Raw genomic sequence first — 26,869 nt, 5'->3', positions numbered from 1 at the left:
AGAATATAACGTCAGCGCCAGGCAAACCTCTCTGGGGAACATATTCCAAAGTTGGGGCGCCACTGCGGAGAAGGCCCTGCTCCGGGTAGCCACCCTCCTGATCTCCTTCAAGGAGGGCTCCCAGGGTAGGGCCTCTCCCTCAGAGCTCAAGGGGTGGGAGGGCACACGGGCAAGAAGGCACTCCTTCAAGCACAAGGTGGCGCTCAGTGTAGCTGCACTACAGCAAAACTGCGATTCTGCAGGAGGCTTTTGTTGCAGTTTGAATTTTAATAGCTGACTTTTGTGGCTCATAGAAGGAAGGAAGGAAGGCAGGCAGGCCACCACAATGGCAAGAAAGCACAGAAGAGGCCCTGTGGGGCCATGATGCCACGGAAAGGTCCTGCAAGCCTCTCCCGAGTGCCGCACGACCAGCGCCCTGTGGCCTGCACAGCCAGGCATCTCCCTGCCGCACCGCTTCGCCAAGCCGCTTCTGTCCCCGGTTTGCAGGCTGCTCCACGCAGGCCTTGAAGGCTGCGCCTTGGGAGGAAGAAAAGGCATCCGTGGAGAAAGAGCAGCGCACGACTGCCTTCGCTCCCTTCGCTGCCACGCGCCCGCTTCAAACTAGTCTGCCTCTGGCACGCCACGGACGTCCATGACGTGAGCATGTCAGGTCCCTTCCCTCCCCCGACCCACGCTGCTTCCAAACAAGAAGATCTGTATCGCTACATCAAACGCACGAAATGCTTTCCATATGGAAGGATGCATGTGAATCTGATACGGCAGGCAGTAATAGAAAGCACGCTGGTAGTTTGGGGGCATTTTGGCACAATGCGGAGATGCCGAAAACTCAACATGGAAGGCTGGAAACGTCTCCCTTAAAGCAGGGTGGGGAGAAGGCAAAACCAGACCCAGCAGCACGTCTCTGGTTCTCTGCAGTGAATCCGCAAGGACCTGCAGCTCCCAGTGGTCACAGCACCAGCAATGGATACAATCAATAAAAGCTTTGCAATTAAAAATGCCAAAATGCCTTCCTTCCCCAGATGAAATTGCTGAAAAGGCTTCTGGGGAACAAAGGCTGTTGTATGATGCAGAGTCGGAATCTCGGTGCAGGGAGCCCATGGCTGCCTAGCCGGAGTGGCAGCTGCTCCCGTGAGCTCCAGGTGAGCAACTCAGGACGTTCTGTAGGCAAAGCATGGACTGCCCCCCCTCCTGGAGGGCCTTTTGTGTGAAGGGACTGGCAAGGGTTGTCCTGGTCATGTCCCCAAGTTCTTCGCTGTGCTTGGGCTCACAAGCACCGGTTTCTTGATGCCTGGTAAAGCCCCCAGCACTCAAGGTATCTCTGCCTTCCACTCCCACACCTCTCCCATTTTGCCCCATGCAGCTCCTAGCAAAATTCTCCCCTCGCCTTGTCGCATGTGACTTGCTGCTTTCTAGGACGGAGGGACTCTTGAGGCCCAACTGGGATCGTACCACGTCTGTGATGAAGCAAGTAGCTTTTTCATAGAATCATAGAATAGTAGAGTTGGAAGGAGCCATGAAGGCCACCAAGTCCATCCCGCTGCTGTTGCAGGACACCAGTCCACACCATCCCACTCAGAGGGCTGCCCAGTTTCTTTCTGAATGTCTCCAGTGTGGGAAAGCCCACCACCTCTCTGGGCAGCGGGTTCCACTGTCGTATTGCTCTGACAGTGAGGAAGCTGAATCTGGGTTGCCGCAACTTGAATTGACTATTCTGTGTCCTATACTCTGGCATCAGCAAGAAGAGATCTTGACCTTCCTCTCTGTGACAGCCTGTGAGGCACTTATGGAGGGACAGCATGTCCCTCTCGCTCTTCTCTTCTCAAGGCTGAACATGCCCACTTCTCTCCATCTCATCTCCTTTTTGTAGTTGAGGAGGATGCTGATAGAGGAAGAGGAGGAGGAAGCAAGCACTTTGCCTTAAAGATGGCTTTCTTTAGAGTGCTAATTCAGCCCTGCTCTCGCCACTCAGCAGCACAGCCCATGAGCATATTTGCCCACACATCGACCTGCTCAGAGTACTCAAGGTAGCCAGCAGAGGTACCGGGGCCTCTCCCTCGCTCTCCCTCAACTTCTGGAGAACGCCTCTCTTTTCTCTCTTCAACTGAGCCCGACTAACTTGTGGTAGGCTTGGCACGGAACAGAAATGGGGTTGCGGTGAGATGCGGATTCGCCTCCGGGCAGCCAGTTCACCTGATCCGAGGAAGTCTTCCCAGCACAAGGATTGCTATTTGGGCTTCCTGTTGCTTTCGGAGCTGAGGGCTTGTGAGGAGGAAATCCACTTGAGGGGCAATTTGCACAGAGAGGCATGCGGTGTTCAGAGGCACCGCCTTACAAGAGCGAGATTTGCTTAATTAGTCGCAAGGCTGTGTCAGGCATCCCCACACCTCTGCACAGATGGGATCTTGCACTGCAGATGGAATCGATACACCTCACAACACTCGTTCTCACTCCACTCTGCGAACCACAAGGAAATTAGCAGCGGGAGGGGCCGATAGCACATTAGCCTGCCTGGCATGTGCTGAATTGCAGAGCGATCAGATGTAGCTGGCATGACTCGGAATTTTGGCGGAGTCCTTCAGATGTTTTCTGCGGATTACGCCTGATTTTACACAGCGATACGATCCGCACCCCGCTGGCACCTGCTGCACCTGGGGTGAGGTGGCGGGCCTGGCCTTGCTCACCAGCTAGTCAGCCTGGCCTCCCAGCGGCCCTTGCTCCAGCTGGAAGGGGCTGCCCCCACAAAGGGGCAACTTTTCCATCAGCCCCTGTGCGGTTGCCTGGGACAGCGACCCTGCTCTGCATGTGAGCAGCCACAAAAAGCTCCATTGGTCGAATTCAGCCCATTGCAAAGGCCTGAGCACCAATCCGCCCATCTTTCCCCCATCTTCATTCTATTTGCACAAGAAACCGGTCAGGTTCAAGGCCCGTTCTTGGCTCTCTTCTTTTTAAATCTTGAAAGAGGACTTGGATTGGGCAAGTCCAATCCTCTATCTCCACCTTCAGGTGGAGGGCCAACTTTGGGCCAGTTCTCTAGCGGTCTGTGATTGGCCACAGTTGCCTGGTGAGCTTCTTGGCCAAGTGCAGTTCAGCAGACAGATGCCCCCGGGTGCAGTCGGCACCCTGACCACAGAGGCCCTGCACGGTGTCAGACCTGGAGAGTGCTGGGCCTTGGGAGATTCGGCTCTAGCCCTTACTCGGCCCTGAAGCTCAGTGGGAGACTTTGGGCCAGTCGCAGCTCTTGCCTAACCTGCCTAACCCACCTCCCAGCATGGCTGTGAGGACAGAAGAGAGAAGAGCTGCTTTGGGTTCTAAAGGTGGGGCAGAAATGCAGTGTATTCATACTGAAATATTATTCTCATGTTTATTCACATCTCTATATTGCTCACAGCCAAAGCTCCCTGGGCAGTTTACAACAATAATCATAGAATAATACGCTCAAGTCACCCATCCAGATTCTGACTGGACCTGACCCTGCTTAGCTTCCAAGATCAGGAACTTCAGGCTATAAAGAGGCAACTATGCTAATGTATCACAGTCTGTTTGCACAATGCTTTGCATATACTAATATACACACTATGCTAATACAGTGCACTGATTCTGTTGCCTATACTCCAAATGTCCTCCATTAGGAAGAGCTGATTTTCCAAATTCTGTCCCTCTGCTGGTTTGGGGAAAGGGGAGCCAGGCCCTAGCCTGCGCTGGCCTCTTTAACTGTCAGCCTGATGCAGAACAAATTGGCAAAGGAAGCCTTTGCTGGTGGCTTGGAAATTAAGTGGTAGGGGAAACTTCAACTTGGTATTTCCCATATGTTGGGCTACCCAAAAGGTGACAGGCCACCTTCGTGAGGCTAGTAGGGATTTCTTCTCTCCCTGCATAAATAACAGCCATTCGAGAATGGGAAGCTAATCAGTGGCAGCATCTCTTGTGGTGCCATTTGCCACTGGTGAGAAGAACTTTTGTTTACAAGAACTGTGATCACAACCCCCAATGCAAATGGGAGCAGGAGAGTCTGTCCTCTGAAAGGTCACACATTTTCATGTGCATGCTTGAAAATAATGCACATGTTTGTGCTTTGTGAGAGACAAGTGTGCATTTTCAGTTCACCCTTTGGAAAAATGGGCATTTTCCCGGTTCAGAAGTGCACAGTTCTAATTTAGCCAGAATGAGAAAAGTGCAGATGGAGATGGGCAGCGGCGTGAGATGAGCTTCACTTGATCTCTGGAGAACTCGAACGCTTGCAAAATTTGCTTCTGCATTCATCCGGAATGCTAAAGGTGTAATGAACAGGTACATGAAACCAGTGGGCTCAGGCCAGGGGGCTCAGGCCAGACACAGCTCCCATGGGAAGAAGGGGCTTACTAGTGGTTCTCTTAGAGTGGCTGTACTTGACACAGGACAGTCCTCTATCTCAAGGTGTCCCCCGACTGAAGGACGGTCCAGTCCAGGTCTACTTTAAAGGTAAAGAATGCTATGAAAACAGCAGATCACGGGCCTTGGTCTTGCTCATCCCCTTTGACCAGGTGGGCAGCAGGTGGAGCATCAAACGGCACGGCTCACCCAGTCAAAGTCCTTCCCGCTCTAGTGGCATATGCTGCAGCTCTAACTTATAAAATTGTTTCCAACTTTTCATCTATATAATTAAGCAATGCTAATTTGTGCCTCATTCTCAGCAATGCACTTGCTCTTACTTTGGCAATGCATGCATGGGCCTCCTTCATGGATCACTGCCTTTTCGTGGCAAAGGGGCTTGCGTAGCTCAATGAAGCTGTGAGCTCTGCCATGCAGGGGCACCCAAGACGGACAGGTCATAGCAGAGAGCTCTGACAAAACGTGATCCCCTGGAGAAGGAAATGGCAACCTACTCCAGTATCTGTGCCATGAAAACCCCATGGACAGTACCAAAAGGCAAACAGATATGACGCAGGAAGATGAGCCCCTCAGGTCGGAAGGTGTCCAATATGCTACTGGGGAAGAGCAGAGGGATAGTACTAGTAGCACCAGAAAGAAGGGAGCTTTACATCCCTGATAACCACGATGGGGTGGTCACTGACCTTGAGCCAGACATCCTGGAATGTGAAGTCAAATGGGCCTTAGGAAGTCTGAGCAACAACTAAGCTAGTGGAGGTGACAGTATTCCAGCTGAACTATTCAAAATCTTAAAAGATGATGGAGTAAAGGTGCTATACTCAATATGCCAGCAAATTTGGAAAACTCAAGAGTGGCCACAGGATTGGAAAAGGTCAGTTTACATTCTGATCCCAAAGAAGGGCAATGCCAAAGAATGTTCAAACTACCCCACCATTGCACTCATTTCACATGCTAGCAAAGTTATGCTCAAAATCCTACAAGCTAGGCTCCAGCAGTATGTGGACTGAGAACTACCAGAAGTACAGGCAGGATTTTGAAGAGGGAGAGGAACTAGAGATCAAATTGCCAACATACGCTGGATCATGGAGAAAGCTCGGGAGTTCCAGAAAAACATCTACTTCTGCTTCATTGACTATGCTAAAGCCTTTGATTGTGTGGATCACAACAAATTGTGGGAAGTTCTTAAAGAGATGGGAATACCAGACCATCTTATTTGTCTCTTGAAAAACCTATATGCAGGCCAAGAAGCAACAGTGAGAACCAGACATGGAACCACTGATTGGTTCAAAATTGAGAAAGGAGTTCGGCAAGGCTGTATACTGTCGCCCTACCTATTTAACTTATATGCAGAGCACATCATGAGAAAGGCGGGGCTAGATGAATCACCAGTTGGAATTAAGATTGCTGCGAGAAATATCAACAACCTAAGATATACAGATGATACCACTCTCATGGCAGAAAGCAAAGAGGAACTAAAGAGGCTCTTGATGCGGGTGAAGGAGGACAGTGCAAAAGTTGGCTTGAAACTCAACATTAAGAAAACTAAGATCATGGCATCCGGTCCTCTCACTTCCTGGCAAATAGATGGGGAAGAAATGGAGGTAGTGACAGATTTTATTTTCCTGGGCTCCAAGATCACTGCAGATGGGGACTGCAGCCAAGAAATTAAAAGATGCTTGCTCCTGGGGAGGAAAGCTATGGCAAATCTAGACAGCATACTAAAAAGCAGAGACATCACCCTGCCAACAAAAGTGCATATAGTAATAATAATAATAATAATATAGTCAAGGCTATGGTTTTCCAAGTTGCAATGAATGGCTGTGAAAGCTGGACCATAAGGAAGGCTGAGTGCAAAAGGACTGAGGCCTTTGAATTGTGGTGCTGGGGAAGACTCCTGTGAATCCCTTGGACCGCAAGGCGATCAAACCAGTCAGTTCTAGAGGAGATCAACCCTGACTGCTCTTTAGAAGGCCAGATCCTGAAGATGAAACTCAAATACTTTGCCCACCTAATGAGAAGGAAGGACTCCCTGGAGAAGAGCCTAATGCTGGGAACAATTGACGGCAAAAGAAGGAGGGGGCGGCAGAGGATGAGGTGGCTGGATGGAGTCACTGGGGCAGTGGGTGTGAGCTTAAGTGGAAGCTTAAGTGTACTCCGGGTGGGGGGGATGGTGGAGGACAGGAAGGCCTGGAGGAGTGTTGTCCACGGGGTCCCGATGGGTCGGACACAACTTTGCGACTAACAACAACAACAGCAGTGCATGGGCAGCCTTTTAACTGTGCTGATGTGACCCCACAGCCACACTCTTAGCTCATCCTTTGCACTTTGCACAAAGGGACTCGATGTGACGGGGAGGGGGTGGGATGCAGATGCGCAGAAAACGGTTCTGCAAGCTCAGAGCTGCTGCTCATACCCAGATCGGAGGAACTCAAAAGAGCCCCAACAAACCGTTAAACAAAATGACAATTATGTTGGTGATCCGTTCCCTAAACCAGTTCTGAATTTGACGGCAGCATGGTCAGTGGACCCCTATGCATGTCTACTCAGAAGTAAGCCCCCTGCATTCAATGGGACATACTCCTGAAAAAGCGAGTATCGGATTGTAGGCTTAAAGGTATAAACCAAAAAGATGGATCATCCAAGCCTCTTGCTGTCTGTAGGAGAGTCACTAACTTTTCAACTGGTGAAACAGCAGCGTGATTGGAGGGTATCAGAGGCTGCTTGCTGGCTTTTGCAGAGTGAACTGCTGATAAAAGCACCGCCCCCCCCCCCCCACGCACCTTAGCAGCAAAGTGGTTTCCCTTTGTAAATGTAAGACTTTTTAAAATTTGAGTTGGCATTTATAATGCTCTTTTTGATGTTTTTGGTTATTTATTTATTTGTTTGTTTATTTATTTAGAAAATGTCTATGCTGCCCCATTCACCGAAGCCTCGGGGTGGCTTACAAATAAAGCTGAGGCAGCTTTACCCAGTTTTTCACCTTTTGACTTCATTATAATGCATGCTCCTCTTGCATGTTTAATTCAATTTGAGCCACGCTGGAACTGCGAATTGAAGGGTGGCATATACAAATTGAATGAGTGAACAGGTTAACTGACAAGCTGACCTATCAGTTTTTTCCTGGTCACTTGGCTTCTGTAATAATGGATGACAAAAGGGGGAGGTATAATCTTAGTAGCTTTTGCTTTTATTTATTTAGGGGTGGGGGGTTGCATTATTTTGGTCCTGCCATGCCACAGTGATAATGCACAACCAGGCAAAATCAAAGATGACTTTTCGACGAACCGAGGTTGCTGCTGTTATTTAAACTGCAAGTTACTTAAAAGCAACAGCCACTCTTCAACTGTGGTTTTGGTAATGTACAAATTTATTCCAATGTAATCAGCAGATGATTAATCAACGAAAAATGCTTTAATCAGTTGACAGTCCTTGTTTTTAAACAGGGGGAAACCCAAGAGGAGAGGGAAAGACACGTGAAGGGAAACCAGTGCCAGCTGTAAATATTTGCAGATTGCTGCCAATGATGTGCCCACACAACCTGTAGCATTTCTGGCAACCTCCTTCGCCGCCGCACTGATGTCACGGCACACTCATTGCTGGAGAGCCCTGTGAATGCGCTGAGGCTGACTTCTGAGGCACTGCCCTGGCCGTGGTGCTTCCCTGCTTCCACCCGTGCCGAGCTCCAGCAGGCTGGGGTAAGAAATGTGGGGGTCCCCAGACATTTTGGACCCCCTAACTGCCCACTCCTGCGACAGACCAGTGGTTCTGGGGAGGGCCTCTTGCTCCCCAGGAAACTTTGCGTGGCATGCAGAAGGGGCCAGCTTTGATCCCTTTCTTCTGCACAAAGGACGCCCAAGAACAGGTAAGCAGCAACAGGTAAGCAGATAAGACAGTCTGTCCCAGGATAAGACAGTCTGTCCCAGGATAAGACAGCTCCCTACATGTCTATTCCTACATCTCATTCTGGGACACATGAATGCCGCGTGCAAGTCCCTGTCTCCCCACCAAAGAGGCTGCCTGCCGCAACTCTGGCTGATCCACTGCTCTGCTCTGGCCCCCTTCCCTTCAGCCATTATCAAGGCAGGTAATGACTGGGTCATTCTAGCAACTCATCTCCAGAAGAGGCGGGTGCCTGCTGGACGGGTCCGTGCTCCGGCCTTCCAATCAGGAGGCGTGCCTACCTGATCTGTTTACATCCTACCTGCCCACGCAATGAGCTCAAGGCAGCTTATTGCTATGAACAGAACAATTGCAGTAACAGAATCCACAGTACGGTGGGGCGGGGGGGGGGGATCCACCTTCAAAAATAACCAACCCTGAAGCAAAGTAACAACCATAAAACTAGGATTAAAGAATGCAAGTCACACTGCTGTTAACCCCACAGCAAAGCTGGATGTTTGGGAGACTCACAGCAGTTCTGGAACCTGAAAACCATCAGGTAGGTTCCCTGTGCGTACCCAGGTGTTCTTCCGGGGTGGAGTGCTACTGCAGAAAAAGCCCCGTCTCTGGCCACCACCTGTGACTCTCGAAGCCTTGCCTAGGGTGGCCTGGGGTCCCACAGTGCAAAAGGCTTATGCGAGACCGAACGGCACTTCCATTTCAATCTGAAACAAAATCAAAACCCACCCTAAGCAACAGTGGGCTTCCGAGTACAGAAGTCTCAGAAGCATCGACATGGGAGTGTGTGTATCACCTCCTTAATCTGGATTTCCTCCTCCTCCTCCTCCTCCTCCTCCTCCTATGCAACAGTCAAAACTCTCCAGGCTGTTTATAACAGTTCATAAACAAACAAAGCAGTAGAACACCATAATTCCCCCCAAAATATAAAAGTTTAAAATCTATTTAAAAACTACAGAGAGAGAGAGAGAGAGGGAGAGAGAGAGAGAGAAGACCCATAAAACACCTGGCATAATACTCCCTTCAAGCCATTAAATATTCTTTAAATGTACTGGGACAGGGTGGCATCTTAACCTGGTGCCGAAAGGATGGCCAATTTGGTTCCTGATACGTCTCAGCAGGGAGACCATTCTACAGCTGGGGGCAACCACTGAGAACCCCTTCGTCCCTGGTGCTGCCCTTATCTCTATCCTGCCTTTTCCTGCCTTGCAAGGAACTCAAGATGGCTTCAGGTGGGTGCTCCTTGTCTATTTTGTCCTCACAACAACCCTGCAGGTTGGGCTGCGAGACAGCGACTGGCCCAAAGTCACCCAGTGTGCTACAGGCACGTGGAGATTAGAACCCAGGTCTTTTGAGTCCCTATCCAGCCCTCTAACCACTATACCACACTTTCCTATTTCCTACACATCACACCCTCCCCCCATCCCCCAAACACACACCTTCATCATTGTGCTCTGCAAGCTGGGAACAAGGGAAGGCGACTACTGTGGAAATCAGGACAGTGCTGCTAGCACAAGACAGTTGGGTATGTCAAGTCCCCCCCCCCCCCCAGAAAAACAAAGATGCTTGGGAGTTATGAAAGGTCTGGGGACGGGATGCAGCTCGCCAAATTCCAGCAGGCTTGCATTCACCTTGCATGCTCGACTCCCCTGCACGCGTTTCCTTTCCTGCACGTCTTCTGAGCTGGGCACCGATATTCTCAAGGACGTCCCCAAGAGCGGAATCGGGCAATATTGCTAGAATGTCCTCAAGAGGCAGCCATCAGAGAGGGAGGGCTTGACTTCGAGCTCCGCATGGAGTGACGGGCTGCCCCCAACAGCCTCACTGCCCCCTTCCACCTCAGCTCTTCTATGATCCCATCGTTCCATCCGGGGTGTCCACGTGGCCCATTTGAGCAAGGCAGTCCCCCGTTTCTCGCAGTCTTTTACAATTAAACAGGCAGGGGCAGGGCAGCCCTTCCAGCAGGGGTCTGCTCTCCAAAAAGAGGGCACTTGGCCAGCCTACCACATGCAAGGGTACGAGAGCCCTCGAATAGCTCTAGTCTTCCCCCATATGATCCTAGCTTGTACCCCTCGGGGGGGAGGGTGCAGCTTTGATGGGGTGGGGGAAGCAGGGCAGACAGTTCTCTGGCTTCACATTATAAAAGAGGCAAAAAGCTGACCCTTTTATGAAAACCTTCTTTTGCACAGAACAGATTTTGCCATGCAGGAAATCCCTGGGGTCCACACAGAATTCTTCTCCATGACAGTGTGTTCTGTGTTACACAAAAGCTTGCCTAGGGAAGAGGGTCCCCTTAGGTAAATCTGAGTGGCTCTGCTGAATGGTAAGGCTGGGGCCTGGATGTAGCTAAAGAGCGCATTCTTTCCTAGCCTAGGCATGCCACAACTGAATTAAAGTACCAGAGGCTGCGAACTGGCCTGTGCTGAGGAAAAGCCCTCTGTTTTCCACACTTTCTAGTACTGTGAGAGCCCTTGGCAATTGCCGCCTAAGTTTATGGATGGGGAACATAATGAATCAACACATGAACCATTTCACTTAATTGTTTGACCCTCACGTAATCATATTTCTTTGAGGTAATTGAAACATGTTTTCCCCCACCTTTTTTCCTCCTCCTCCTCTTTTTTAAAATAACACAATATTAAGAAAGCCCTAAAGAGCTGCTCTTTGTTACTAGTAATTACCGAGGAGTCAAATATTTGGCCAGACTTGATAATTATTGTTTCTGGAGGGAGGAAAAAAATTCCCAAGCAAGGAAACAGTGAGGCGCTACAGTTGATTAAACCAGAGGTTTTGTGGGTGAAGCCGTTAAAGCTTGAAAATAATATTAAGCTGGTTAACGGACTGATCGCAGGCAGACTCGTGAAGCTGGTGTGGACCACTGCACATACTATTTTCAGGGCTCTGTACATGCTGCAACTTCCACACACAACCAGAAAAACACAGTTACACAGTTTTTGGAGGATCCCAGCCTTTTTTTGTAAAAAAGGAGAGGAGGAGAATAAGTCGTTTCTGGCTTTTACAATGATTAAGATATGGGTTCACATAACAGGATGGCTTGTCTTGCTGTTTGAACCCAGAAGTGTGTCTTTCTGAGTTGCACTGGACGTCCTCTAAGGAAAAGGTGCATAGGATAGCAGCCACAGAGAGGATTTCTGGAACGTTTGGAATGGGGCAGACATTCGAAAAGGTGACTCAGCCTCTTTTTCCAGCTAAGAGGTGGTGACTAAGCCTCTTTTCCTTCTTCTCGGTCTCCGCCTCTTTCTCTCGCCATGTATATTAATGCAGCGTGGAACAGAGGCTGGCAGTGAGCTAAAGGCGGAAAGGATTTTGGGGTTCCTCACTGGGGACCTGATGTGGCAGGCTGCACCTCTGCTGCTTGTTTGGAACTGCTGTCTGTCTGTCTGTCTGTCTGTCTGTCTGTCTGTCTCTCACACACACACACACACACACACACACGTGTAAATAAGAGAATGTTGACAAAAATAGTCCAAGTCTTTATAATTGCTATGAATGAATGACTGAATGACTGAATGCTGCTTCTGATCCATCCCAGGGAAGAAAAGGGCTGTTTAATATTTTCCCACTCCGCAGCTTCCTGGAGTGGCAGAGTCAGGGAGAGGGAGATCTAGGGCAGACTCTCATGGGATCCCTTTGGCTTACTGGAGGCCGCAAACGCCTTGTGATGAACTGCAAAGGCTGAAGCATTGGGAAGAAAGCAGGAACTGGGGGAGATGCCCGCCGATGACAGCACCCTGGCATCCCCCAGGAGGTGCTTATGCCCACCAGAAACCGCTAGCAGACTTTTTCTACTAGATGTGTTTCATTGTGATTTTTATATACTACCACATTCTTACAGAGCCAACTCTTTTTCTGAACGTTCTTTCTATATTTTATGTAAATTGCAAACACTTTCTTTTAGTCCCAGGAAGAGCGTCTCGAGGGGGTGAGGGAAGGTGTGATTTCCGTTCAGGTGTACATAAGAACATACAAAGTTCAGGCCATAAATTCATATTTTATCCACCTTTAGGACATTCCTTGTTTGGCTTTTTTCACAGAAATGGGCCCCTCACAACAGCATTTCTGACAGAAGCCTTGAAGGACGGCAGTCCCACCACATTCCAAGACGGTCTGCTAAAGGACTGACCAGCTCATACTTCAAAAAGCTCTTTCTAATGTTCAAACTAACTCCTTTTTCTTGTAACTCAGCGGCTGTCAGTGAAAGCCCAATGGATTCAACAGAATTGGGGATTCTATAAATCTAGCCTGTGGATTCCACAGTGGACCATCTTTTCCTGAGGCCCATGAACTTCCTGAACTTGTAGGCCTTTTTTTTTTTTACTCACTGTGAGGATTTGCACCAATTCACATTAACTAATGGAGATTTGTGCATGTGCAAAAGCACGGGTGTGCTAAAGCAAATTAGCAACAATGTGAATGACTGCAAGCAGAATGAAATTCTAGTAAACAAACAAACAAACAAACCCCAGACTTCATTGATAAGCAAACACGGTACGAAGGACTCCAGACAATCTGCAAAACTCAGGCAGAACACATTAAACATAATCCGGGCATTATGTTCCTACCCTGTGAAACACCAGAAAACGCATTCGCTCTCTCATCTCTGCGTTGGGAGACGTCTCTCCCGTCACCTCTTCATCTTTTAGCAAAGCTAAGTGCGTGCAGCTTCTTCAACCCTTCCTCACAGGCCCCTCATCAAATGTGAGGCCTTCCTCTGAACACCTTCCAGTCTGTCAATATCCTGGTTAAACTCGATGCCCGAAACAGGACTGAGTCCTCCAGGTGAGGTCTGGCCAAAGGGGAACGCAGTGGTGCTATTTGAAAGCATCCTTTGTTCAAAGGGCTGTCCTGCCCAAGTGTGGCTTAAAGACAGCCACTGTGGTGTGGATGACTCACCATGGAGACCCAGTGCGGTGTGGTGGTTAGACTGGGGACCTGGGAGATCCAGTTCTAGTCCCCACCCCGTCATGAAGCTCAGCCTGTCAGGCACTCTTGGCCTAACCACCTCATAGGATCGTTGCTCTGGGGACAGATGTTTTTACCTGCATAGCACCTACTCAGCCCTGCATATTGTTCCAGCAGTTTTAAATCTTCTGTTTTTCAGTGCTTGCAGTTTGGAAAGATTTGAAAAGGTATTTTATTGCAATGCTTTTACAGACAGTTGCAGACTGACTGGAAAGCTCCAGCCATTGGGCAGAATAGAAAACAAATAAAAATAAATATTTTGGAGCTGGTGAGGCTGGACCGTCTCCAGTGACCTGCGGGCCCTTGGGTGCTTCATACCTGTCCTGCCGTGGGAAGGCACAAGCACCAGCAGGGACAGGTGCTGGGATGCAAACTCAGCACATGGCCCAGGGTTGCATTTTTGCACATGATTCTGAGAACAGTGCCACGCCGATGAGGCTGCAGGGTGCTGGCGTGGGAGTTTTCTCAGCCCCAGGGCTGGATTCCATGTCAGAGATGCTCATTCCAAGGATAGGTGGGGCTAGGACATTAAAAACACCAGCATATTTCAGCTTGGAGCTCTGGTGAACAGGAATGAAGCTTTAGGAGAGAGCTTTCAACCTTCAAGAATTGGGGGGTGGGGTGCACAGAAGCCAGAGGACCACTCCATGACTGGGGACCGGGAGAAAGGGAGACGGGCCGGGGAGGCAGCCCTCCAGGGGATGCTGGGAGATGGGATTTGGCCTGATGCAGGGGATGTAACCAAGAAGGGCTGATTTCCCTTCAGCCTAAATGATACCTGACTGTCTTTCCGGGCTGGGGGGTACTCAGCCTTGGCCATGGGGGGGGTCCCTATGAGTCACCTCAACACACACAGAAAAAAGGATGGGGCTCTTTCTCCCTGGGCCCATAGCTGCTCATTATTTCTGTAATTCCCAAAGCCTCTCTTTTGACTCCGCCGTTCATGCCCCTGGCAAAACTTTTCGTCCAACTGCCCTCACTTGCTCTCGGTCCTTCGCTGGCCCTCCAGGGATGTTGTCACGCTGCCAAATGCAGGGGGCTGCAGGCCGCCTTGAAGGCACTCCAGGCGCTGGCTGGCCCCCGACTCTGTGGGCCCACCCTCGGCACTCTCCCGGGCAGTGTTGCGTTCCATTGCCCTCACCGCCTCTTGCCCTCACAGGACTAAGCCGAACCAGCTGTGTCGCCCAAGTCCTGTCACTGGGCTTGTTTGAGATGTCTGTTTGAGCTCCCGGCAAAAGTTTGCCTCGTTCCCAAGGGGAGGGGCACAGCCACCCGAGGAACCATCGGGGCCCCGCTGAGCAGGGGTTTCTGCACTCCTGCCATAGGGGAAGGGCCATGGCTCCCTGCAACCCTGCTTTGCATGCAGAAGGACCCCAGGTCAATCCCCGGAGTGCTCAGGGAGGGTGCAGGACATCCTGGAGCATGGAGGACAGTCCACGGAAATACTGTGAGCTGGAGGGACTGGTGGTCTGACCTGGTATAAAGCAACCTTCTTCTGTCTTTGCAGAGTCTTATGTTGCTGATGTGCATGGAAACCCGGGACAGAATTGCTCAAAAACAGTTGGGCATAATAAAAATATTAATGATAATACAATTTTCTTAGGAGTCTGCAAGGTCTATTCCCTTTCCTTTCTCTTTGGCCTCCTCAGTGGGTCCAACTGAAAGTATTAATTTTTCCCCTCGTCCCTCCCCATTCCATTTTCCTTGTGTGCCATGTCCTTTTAGATTTTAAGGCTGCAGGCAGGAGTCGTCTCGTTTAACTGATTATCTGCAAGACACTCTGGCAGCCTTTCAGGCTGAGGAGCAGACTAAAAATACTTCACATGCTAAGAATAAAATATGTGCTAATATTTATGAGAATAATTATAAGTAGAGGTGCTTGAAGGGTCAAGCAGGGATGCTCTGGGTCTATAACGAGGAATGCTCTATAAGGAGGGATGCTCTGGCTCCCCACCTTTTGGCGACCCGACATGATTCACCTGCTCAGGCAAGTACGAGGGCAGAAATAGAATCAGGCAGGAATGCAATAAATGTTCAGAAGTCTCCAAACTGCATGATATGACTGTTGGGGAAAAACATGCACCTAATGGTATATTTTAGGCCAGAATGTGTACATTTGTTCTTGCTGTACCGCTCGCTCCCAAATATACTCCGAATCCAGCTGTATTTTTCAGAACTAAGAAGGATGGACTTCTTGAATGGCTACATGCAAAACTGGCATGGAGTGTAAACAGTCTAATCTTGCCATCCATGCTCTCGACGAAAATTCAAATGACACCCTTAAAAAAATGATATGCAAAGAGGAAGACTGAAAGCAAGGGAAGGGTGGACTCCCTCTGAAATATGCTGCTTTGAGCAATAGTTGTCAGCTGTTTGTCTTAAGGCCTCTGCTGCCTTGCAGGCATTCCTGCACCAATCCCTGAAACTGACACTCCTTTTACATGAAATAACCTTTCAAGATTTATTTGTTTATCTGTTAGATTTATATTCCACCTTTTTTCTTACAAAGAACTCAAAGCGGCTTCTATCATTCTCTTCCTGCTGCTCTGTCTTATCATTCCCCCTGCAACCACTCTGTGAGGGAGGTTGGACTGAAAGTCTGTGACTGGAACAAAATCCCCCAGTTGGTTTCATGGCTGAGTGGGGACTAGAACCCAGGCTGCCTGGGTTGCCGGCACATGCTCTTAACCACCGCACCACTGGCTTTCTATCTGCCCAGTTCCCTTCCCTTCCTTCCAAGTCTCTCCCCCAAACCACAAGTCAGTCGATAAGGCCTGGGTCACCTGAAATGCATGAACAGGAACTACTGGGGGCAGATTAAGTTAGACACAGAGCAGAACTAATGTAAGGCTGGGTTCAGAGAATACGACCCACACCTAAGGGTAGAGCATGCGTCCGCATTGAACCAGGGGTGCTTGTTGAAACATTGTCTAAACTGAGCCATGCTAACAAATCAGCGATTGCTAATCACAAAGGATCTGGCTTTTTCCTGTTGGGTGGTTCACCATGGTTTGTTATCTTGGCTGGGTTCTGACAGTCTGATAACCCAGATTTCAACAGCAAACCATGGTTCAATGAGAACCTACACTTAACTGCTACATAACCAAATGTAGGTTGTCCAAACTATGCTGGGCTCCTTTCTACCTCCAGGTTGCAAAATGTTGCATGGAGGAAAATCTCACAATTGCAAGATCACGGTTTTGTCTGTGCATGTTCCCCATCATTTAGAAACAGGAATTCTGTGGAGTTACTCCTTTTTTTCTTCTTTATACTTTACCCACATTGACTCTGGGTCAAGATACAACACAGGACAAGATTAGATGGTCCTATTAGGGTGTCCAGGTGTCCTATTTTACAGAAGACAGTCCTCTATTTCAAGGGCTGCCACAGGACTGCTCTTTACAATAACTACCTCTAATTGGCACCTATCCCTATAAATTAGCATATGATAATGTTATGCAAATTACTATCGACTTTTTTGTGATGCATTTCCTTGTTTGAGTGATTCATAAACAGCCACCCTCAAAGAAGCAGAAACAGCTGCAATTAGGAAGTTTTGCTCTGAAAGAAAAACGGTGTGGATTAGGATGCTGCATTAGGACCGGGACCTGGATTCAACCCCCACCACCACTGCATGGGGACTCAGGTGCACCTGCAAAGTGTTTTCTAACAGTGTGATGATGTGACACCTTTCCAGATCCTGTTATGGGATGTCAGAGCAACCAGCAACTGCTGGGTGGCCTTTTGGGATGCTTCCAATTTAAGCTGCCAGATCTCTGTCAAGAGCTGTTGATAAGAGAATTATTATCTTATCTTGGAGACAGAGATGGCTCTGGAGGTTAGAAGTGCTGAACTGGTACAGCCCAAGCCGGTGAAGGTTCTGCACATTCCACCCTGGAGGCTCATTCCAGCTCACCTCCACCTCCAATTGCTGGCTCTCTTTAATTTCTTGTTAAAATTCTAGTTTCTAATTTCACGCGCATTGCCCCAAATGTATGCCTGAATGGCGCACAATTTAGAAACACTTGCATTTTCTCCCATTCATCAATATGCGTTTGCGCGCATGTGATACAAACTTGGATGTTTTAAATGCACATTTTTCAAATGCATGCATTTTAGAACATTGTGTGTGTGTGTGTTTTACCATGAACTGTATCACAAGCTCAGAAATTCATGGACATTGACTGCAGAACGCATTCAGGCCCAGGAATGGCCAAACGGAGGCTTGGAAACCTCGTGACGCTCTTTGAATTTGTTTGCAGCTTGTAGCTCACTGCACATGGCCACCCCGGAGCACCTCAATGGCAGCTCTCAGGCATCTATGGCCCTTCCGTTAAGCAAGTCTGGCCACCCCTCTGCAGGTCCATGTTTAGTTCTGGTAGGTGTACACTTGACAATTACTAGTAAAAAAAGAAGAAGAAGAAGTGAAACGAATTCCTCCGACATCCCTAATTAGAACCTGAACAGAATTTGAGACAGGAACTGTATTTGTGGGTGTCCCCCCCCCCCCCGGTGTGTGTGTGTAAATTGTGTGGGCACCTGAAATTGCTGCTGAAGGACAGAGCAGTATCTATTAATCAGATGGTGATTATAGGTTACATGATCCAAGGAATTCAAATATAATCAAACATTTGGATGAATGTAACTGCACAGACACAAGGCTGAACATTGAGGCAAAACTAGAGTTGGAGTAGGAGAAGGAAAATAAACAAATCAGAGCTATATATCTTGGTTTCTTGTACAGACAAATAAATCAAAACCCAGCACCAAGGTATCCTGGTTAATCCTGCTGCAAGAACAGCTGCATTTTGAGATCTTGATAAATTAAGCAAAAATAAGTGAATCCATTATTTACTTTTTAAAATGCATAACTGCAACTTTATCCAGAAAAAGGAGGTCAGGGCTAGGTATGTAAAAGTCGAATATCCTACACAATAAACAACGGAAAACTTAAACATCCAGGGAAGACCCAACAGGTCTGCTCGAAGTATGACCAAGTCTGGATCCAACCCTAATACAGCAAAATGAGACTGGTTTATATTTAAAAAAAGATTTTAGCCAGCTAAAATACAGCTTCAATTTTTGAAACATGCCTCAGCAAATAAGGGTTTTTAACCTGGTGCCAAAAAAGTGTCCAACCAGGATCTGCATAATTTTTCCTCTTCTTTTGTGCAATTAAGCCACTTACAAGGAACGAGTAGAAAGAACTGATTCTCTGGCTGCCTGGCCATGGGGGTCTCTTGTTCGGGAGCAGCCCAAGTATCTGCATGGAGCCCTTGACCACTCAAGCCATGCTGAGTCCCCTTCAGGGCCGTGCTGGCTTCCCCCAACATTCCCTGCCATCCACGAAAGCGTGGCGCCCACATTTCAAGATCTGAGGAAGGCCTGATCAGGTACTTCAGCTGGGTTCAAAACGAGCAGCGCTTTGCCATATGGTAATTTGTGGTGTTGTGGTAAATATGTAGAGGCAGGCACTCATCGTGATAATCCCTATGGCCATGACCCAAGGGAAAGTCCCAGGCAGCTGCATCGATCCGTATCAGCTAACCACTTCCAGCTGGTTTCATCTCAGCCTGCAGCTTTCCTAAAGTTTAACTGCCCCGTTCTGACAAAGTAGCCCCAGAATGCCTTGCATTACAGGAGGGAACAACTAGGAAAATTCATCTCCTCCTAGGGGTTCTGAGGACAGGGACAGAAGAGGCCATGCCTTTACTAAATAAAAAAGTGCTGGTACGCCATCCCAGTGAGCTTTGATGCCACTACAACAGTGATGGAAATGGACAATAATCATGAGATGGCCCCTTACAGCCACCAGAAACAAACAAGCACACAAACAAGAAGGCAAAAGAGGATATGGATTTGCATAAAATGTGTATGTTCACACACGCAGATATAGCTGTAAACTTGAGAATGATGGCTGGGATTTAAATAGAAGTACAACGCCTCTTATCATTGAGCAGGAGACTGAGACCTGGTGAATCACCGGCTTGCAGGGTTGGTTCTTCGGGCGCTACGTTTCGAGGGACAAAAGTGGCAAGCTCTTTGTTGCATGGTTTTCCTCCTCAAACCAAACAGTCCCTCAAACAGAGAATGGCTCCAAATGAAGGTGACCTCTGCAGAATGGGCCACATGCTTTAATTTGAACTCCTGCACTGATCAGGGGCTGGACCCAGTGGCCTCACTGGCCCCTTCCAACTCTACTGTTCCGTGGTTTGGCAATATGGCGACCATCTCACCTGACTCTGCATTACACCAGCCTCTGGAACCAGGGCTGGTGCCCATTCCTGCCCCCTCAAGCGGCTGCAAGACCCCCTCTGGCAGGGCCAGCCACAGCTGCTGGGAGCTGCAGGACACTTGGCCCATCCAAACATGCCTGGGATGATGCCCTTAACCACTTTTTGCTGTCACCATCAGATCCCAACTATCTCCAAGGATGGGACTGAGGGCCTGGCTGAAACTCAGGGACATCCGATTCTTTGCATTGCATTGCTAAGGCCTCGGCAATTATAGGCAGCCTATGAATATAAATCAACCTCAGATATGCAGATGATACCACTCTAATGGCAGAAAGTGAAGAGGAACTAAAGAACCTCTTGATGCAGGCAAAGGAGGAGAGTGCAAAAGTTGGCTTGAAACTCAACGTTAAGAAAACTAAGATCATGGCATCCGGTCCTCTCACTTCCTGGCGGATACATGGGGAAGAAATGAGGTAGTGACAGATTTTATTTTCCTGGGCTCCAAGTTCACCGCAGACGGGGACTGCAGCCAAGAAATTAATAGACGCTTGCTCCTGGGGAGGAAAGCTATGACAAATCTAGACAGCATACTAAAAAGCAGAGACATCACCCTGCCAACAAAAGTGCGTATAGTCAAGGCTATGGTTTTCCCAGTTGCAGTGTATGGCTGTGAAAGTTGGACCATAAGGAAGGCTGAGCGCTGAAGAATTGAGGCCTTTGAATTGTGGTGCTGGCGGAGACTCCTGCGAGTCCCTTGGACCGCAAGGCAATCAAACCGGTCAGTTCTAGAAGAGATCAGCCCTGACTGCTCTTTAGAAGGCCAGATCCTGAAGATGAAACTCAAATACTTTGCCCACCTAGTGAGAAGGAAGGACTCTCTGGAGAAGAGCCTAATGCTGGGAACAATAGATGCCAAAAGAAGGAGGGGACGGCAGAGGATTAGGTGGCTGGATGGAGTCACTGGGACAGTGGGTGTGGGCTTGGGTGAACTCCGGGGGATGGCGGAGGACAGGAAGGCCTGGAGGAGTGTTGTCCATGGGGTCGCGATGGGTCGGACACGACTTCGCGACTAACAACAACAGCAAAATATAAATAAGTAAGTAAGTAAATGCATCACATCGCATGTAAGGCTGGTTTACTGCAAGAATAGCAGATGACAGTTTCAGCTATGGACAGTAGTTGATGAGGATGAGGATCGTCCCTGACAGCAGCAAAGCTGAGTTGGTTTGGTGCTGGCCAGGAGGAGGTCCTCGGGGCTACCTGCAACTTTCTCCAGGTGGGGCCACCAAAGCTTTGCTGTTGCTTTTTGCCCAAGACCGCAGGGAAGGGTTGTGTGGCGTGTGTGTCCGTGTCCAGAACTCGGCTTTAACTTGGACAGGCGCGGGCAAGAGTGGCTTCTCTGACTGCTGAGAGATAAATGGAAGGCGGCATGAAGGGGCTGCCCTTGGAGGCCCCGGGAGCTCTGAACCACATGGGGGGACTGTGAGAACACGCAAAGGATGGCTCCCCAGCCCAGCCTTCTTTCCCCCCTTCCCCTTTTATCATTATATGGTGTATATGTGTGTGTTTAACTGGATGGGATTTATTCCGCAAGCCTCCTTGGGAGGAGGGAAATATTTTAAATAAAGTGACCACGTTTGGGGTGCAATCCTGTACATGTTAGGACAGGAAAAAGTTCGACGTTAGGGCTTGTTTGCAGGACATCTTTTCTGTCTAACTATGGGCACGATGATGCATTTGAGGTATGAGAGCATCAGCTTTGAAGGCCATTGCCTGCCTCTTTGCCAGAAGGCTTGCAGACTCCTTTGGATGCACAAGAACGGGCAAGGAAGCCAAAGCGTCAAGCCACAAGGCAGTGCTCAGATCCCTTAGAACTGGGTGTGGTATGAGAACGCAGATAGGCAGGATAAGATACCGAGGGTGTGGGCAGCTGGAATTGAGGTGTGTCAGCCCTGGTCTTTATATGACTACAGCAGAAGCTGGTACAAGATTATGCTGCTGTTGTTTCAAGCAGCGTGGGTGGGTTTGGGACGGCTGCATTCTCTCGGGGAGCTCGGGCACGCTTCTCAGCCCAGGAGAAAAGTTCGGAAGGAGACTCTGAGCCCTAGCTCAGAATTCCACCCTGACGCACATCTTGTAAACACCATGCAAAATTGACCCCGAGAGCACTTGACAGTGTGGCTGGAGATCGTGCATCATGATAGAAACTGGAGTTTACCTGCCTCTTATGCAGCTCCTGAGAGGCAGTGTGGTGCAGTGGTTAAAGGCGTGGGTCTGGGACTCAGGCGATCTGGGTTCTGGTCCTGGCTCAGCCGGGGAGCCACTGGGGGACTTTGGGCCAGTCAAAGAGTCCAGCCAGCCTCCAGACCTGCGCCTCTTTCCCCCCACTGCAGCCTGCTTGTTCCTCTGCCTCTCTCTGGCCCAGGCCGAGAAGCAGCGGATGACGCTTGCATCCAGCTTTGCACCCGCCAAGCAAGCAAGTGGCCACAATGATGGGAAAGAGGATGAGGAGCAAACCCAGGGGGTGACGAGGGTGGCAAGAGGGACGGCTCGCTGAAGGGGGAAGCACCCCGAGGGTGCCTTCTGTGAGGGCCCGCAGACACCTGGAAGCAGCGTTTGTGCGCACAAGAACCCTGAAAGGGGACACGGATTTGCGTATCATTTGCATGTGTGGATTGATAGGTATGACTGCAAACTTAGCAAGAAGTATAATTTGAAGAGAAATGCAGCCCATCTCACGTGTGGAAGATGGCAAGCGAGTGAGCCGTGTGCATCCCAGTTCGGGCCAGTGCTCGATGCTATGGAAGAGAGTGTAAAAGGCAGCTTTTCCTCCCGATGGGTCTTTATCTTTAAACGGGACTCAGCCTGGAAGTCCCTTCAGGCAGAGGATGTCTCCAAAACAGGGGACAGTCCCCTGGCAGACTTTCAAGGACAGCGCTGTCCTCTGGAAAGAGGAGGAGGAGGGGAGGCTGTGCTGCCTTAGCTAAATCTTTCCATTTCCATATTGGCTCTGTTGTAAATACCACCTACCAGGCACACACGGAGCTGGGATAACTCCCCTTACGTTTGGGGAGCGCTGGGCGAGGAGCCAACCTGGAAGCTGAAAGGTGCATAGAGATCTCTGGCCGACTGCAGCTACAATTTCTCTTGTACCAAACTAGAAAAGAAACAGTGCCCCTCCATTATTCTGTATTTTGTTCAGATATAAGACATTCTTGCGGTGATGAAAACGACTCAGGGTTAGGGTTGAGAGCAAAGGAGAGCAAATATTGGAGATCTGATTGACTGAAAAGTAGAGCACGTTTGGTATCACTTGGAATAAATTCCAAGATTACGTGAACCCATGTCTTTGTTTTCAGCTGTCTTGAGTTTATGTACTATAACGTATGTATCTGTAGTGTCCTTACTTACTTTTGCATGTGTCTTATTTATTGCAAATACGTCCTATCTTTCAATGCAAAAAGAAGGAATAACAACCCAGGCAGCTTATCAAACCCACAAGAGAGTTGACAAAAGCGCCTGTTGGGTTCATTCCATGAGCACTGGAGATCAAAACCCGAACATTTGAAACACCCAGGGATTTGAAAAGTGGATGCATCCCAGAGCTTAAGAATCTTGGTCAGCGCCTGTACTTGTATCCCGGATGCCTGCAGGGCAGAAGCTGACAGTGCGGGGGAGCCCAAATTCAAAGTAAGTGAAACAGTGGACATTAACGGCTTCAACAATACAATAATCAACACAGGAGGGCTGTCAGAACCCAGTTGAGATAGCAAATCCAGGTGAACATCTCCCAGTTCAAAATGCACCAACCAACCAACCATGGGTTTTCTTCACGAGATGTCCATGGTGAACAATCCATGACCTTTCAGAAACATGATAACCCAGAGTTCAACAATAACCCAGACTCTGCCTTTGATGCCAGAATATCATCAGAATATATTGCAGAATTTGCCCCAGTCAGTGTCAGAGTGTCGAGGCCAGCCTCAAAAGTCGCCCAAAGGCACCACTGATTTGGATTTGTCTTGTGTAAAAAGGGCTTATTTCCACTTCAAACATTCTCTCTCTTCCTCTCTCTCTTAAAGAGAAGCCATTGTGGACATTTTTGATCCGCATATACACACTTGTCTGAGACTAAGTCCCATTGATTTCATGGGGATTTACTCTCAAGGACGGCAGCTTTAATCTTCAAGAAATCAAGAGGCGTCATCTTCAAGGAATTAATTCCTGTAGCTCAAATGAGTCTAATATGCAGAGGACAAAGCCCTCTGCTTATTTGTCAATGGGAGTGGTGAATAAAAACACTTTTCGGGATGAACAACTTGCTTTGCAGAATCCAAAAGAGAAGCTGGTAGGCTGTTTGGAAGCAGGCAAGGCAAAACCACACAACCACACAACACCCACATGTCATATCAATACACTATCAGCTGTAATGTCTGCTAGAAGGATTTCCTCCAAGCATCAGTCAATCAATCAATCAATCTACCTATCTTATCTATTCATAGCAGTAGCACATAGGCAGCAGCAGAGCTGGGCTGGGCTGCCTCCATCAGAGAAGGAAGCTCATCTGGGCTCCCCAGTTTAACAAAATATGTTACTATCCCTTGATGGCTGAGGGTGTCTTCCCAGAAAATAATGCTGGCACAGAAACTGCTTGGGGAAGAGGATGGGGCCTCCTTAGCCCTGCCTGGGTGTTCCAATCCTCCACGCAACTAGAATTATATGAGGGAAAGCAGGAGTGAGCGTGTTAGATCGCCCCTGCCTCCGTCTCCATTCCTGTCTCCCTGCACAAGCTGGAAGGTGACCATCGGCACCTGGAGCTTGCTTGCTTGCTTGCTTGCTTGCTTGCTTGCTTGCTTGCTTGCTTGCTTTTACGGCAGAAACGCATCATGTGACTGCGCTCTTCTGAGGCCACCTCCCCCAGCCTGGGACCCTCCAGATGTTTTGTGTGACAACTTTCAGGATTCCTAGCCATGGGCCATGGGACTTGGATTTGTGAGGCCATGAAGCTACCGCTGAATCCATTCTGCGTGCCGAAAAGAGGAGCCCAAGGAACCCCCTGCCCTTCCCAGCAGGAGTGCCAGGCAGCACACGAAAAGGGTGCTCACCTTCCACTTTATCCTGACGATGCTGAGAAGCAGGTTGGGCTGAAAGGTTGCAGCTAGCCAAGGTCACCCACTGAGCTTCATGCTTCACAGGAGCTTTGAGCTTAGTCCTGCGTGGCCACAGTGCGATGCTCTCGCCACTTCACCATCTCAGCTACTTTCCTTCCCACTCCCAAATTTGTTAGGCTTCAACCTTCCCCATCCCCAGTTGACTTTTATGGGAGGGATGGTGCTAGACAAAATTGGCCAAAGAATGAGGCTCCCCTTGTGTTCCGATCTGCCGTCGCAGAGGTGGAAGGGGCCGGAAGGCCATTGGGTCCAACCTCCTGCTATTGCACAACACTAAGTCACACCATCCCGTTCAGATGCCTGTCCAGATGCTTTCTGAGTGTCTCCAGCTGGGGAGAGCCCACAACCTCCCCAGGTAACAGGTTCTGCTGTCATCCTGCTCTGACAGTGAGGAGATTCTTCCTGGTGTCTAGTCTAAATCTGGCTTCTTTTTACTTAAGTCCATTATCCCAGTCTTCTCATCATCTCAATTCAGAGGCTGAAACTTCCAGCGAAAGGGCCAGAGAATTCAGGAAAAAAGCAAGAAGGCTGGCAACTTTCGGAATGGGTTGTGGTTCTCTCACAGAGTCCAGTAGCAGACTCATTCCACAAGCACCAATCCAGATGTTACCGAAACCGGACCACACACACACCCAAGGAAGAGGGTTGGCAGGCTTGCAGGAACAGACGAAGCTGAGCCAGACGGGTCCATCACAGCCAGTCTTGGTGACACTCATTGGCAGCAGTCCCAGGGTGTTGGGCACATTTTTTCCTGCCCTGCCCAGAGATGTGGGGGTTGAACCTGGAACTTTTGGTGTGCAAGCTGTGAGCAGTGGCCTTCTCACTATGGCCCCCAAGTTTCGCAGAAGTTACCAAACCAAACCAAATACATATGTAGAAGAAAAAATTCCCGTGGGGGTCCTGCTAAAGAGAAGGGGGCTAGAAATGGTCTGGAGGCTGGCTGGCTACAGGGCTGAGGCTGGCTGGCTACAGGGCTGAGGCTGGCTGGCTACCACAGTACTCCATGGGGCAGTCCCCACTTGGGTCCTCCGCTGAAGTCAGCTGTCACTCAGCTACGCTTGGATAGCTTCTGTCTTGGCCTGGTGGAGAAACTGTCTGTGCCTTGGGGAACATGGACACAAGTTGTCAGCACAAATCACGAAATCTGGAAGTGAAGTCCAAGGGCCTGGCAAGGCATTTTGCAAGAAATTTCTACAGAAGTTCAAGACTTCTGATAAGATGGATGAAAATGAACTCTGCACATCGCTTGCAAGCAGCACGTGTGTGTGCTAAGAAACGGGGCAGAATTTGCTGCGCTGAAACAGTATCACAATCGCCTCATCTAAATTAGCATGGGATGAGTGATATATCATTCCCTTGCTCCAAAAGGAAAACTGGGGGAAATGTGCATGTACACACACACACACACACACACACACACAGAGGCACAACTGAGCGGGATCATTTTGTTCATTTCTGCAGAACAGAAGCTTGCCTGTTTGTCTCCTCGTATTAAAAAAAATCTTGCTGGAGGGAAAACATCCACATTAATCAGGCTTTCCAAGTGCAACAGTAAACATTAAAAACAGACTTTATTCTCGGAGTTGCCTTAATACTAAACAGGAGATATTTCAGAGTAATTTCTCCTTGCTACTCTTGACTCGGCTTGCATGTCTGCAAACAACACCTTTCACTTCCCCGCCCTCCCTGGGCCAATCATGGCATCCGGAATCACAAATGGCAAGATGGCAGTTCTGAGGACTCGCAAAAGAAACCTGTGTGAGAAGCAGAAATTCAACAGGCAAAGCTTGTCCTGGCACACAGTAGGGCCAATGGAAAAGCACCTCCTGGTGAGCATCCGCCTGTGAGGCAGCAAGTAAAGGCATGGAGGGGAGGAAACACCTAGCAGCTTCGCATCCTTCCCTTTTGCCTGATCAAAAGCAGGCTTCTCCACCCCCAGGAGGCTGCCTGGGTCTGAAGACCTGGCTGGCTCTCAGGCCAGAGCCTTTTCAGTGGTGGCACCACCAATGCAAATCTCCTTGGAGGACTCTGTGTAGTCACCTTTCTTGTGGACTTTACACAGAACCTAAAGATTCTAACATCTAACGCTCTGCTAAGCATTTCATTGTTGTTGCTGGCCCTCCGTGCATAATCTTTCTTACACTGTTCTTCTTAGCTGCTGCTTATTCCATTATTGCAGCACTTTAAAAACAGCAACAAGACCCCTGTAAGCCT

At 49.1% G+C, this 26,869-nt stretch overlaps 1 protein-coding gene across 1 annotated transcript in view; it reads right to left on the bottom strand.

The window, feature by feature from the left end:
* RUNX3 (RUNX family transcription factor 3) overlaps window positions 1-26,869 on the bottom strand; it is a 141,947-nt gene that overhangs the window by 24,329 nt on the left and 90,749 nt on the right. The window lies entirely within an intron of this gene.

Source organism: Varanus komodoensis, unplaced genomic scaffold, assembly GCF_004798865.1.
Source record: "Varanus komodoensis strain SLA01 unplaced genomic scaffold, ASM479886v1 scaffold29_1, whole genome shotgun sequence".
Taxonomy (NCBI): Eukaryota; Metazoa; Chordata; class Lepidosauria; order Squamata; family Varanidae; genus Varanus; species Varanus komodoensis.
This window is presented reverse-complemented; position numbering and strand designations above follow the sequence as displayed.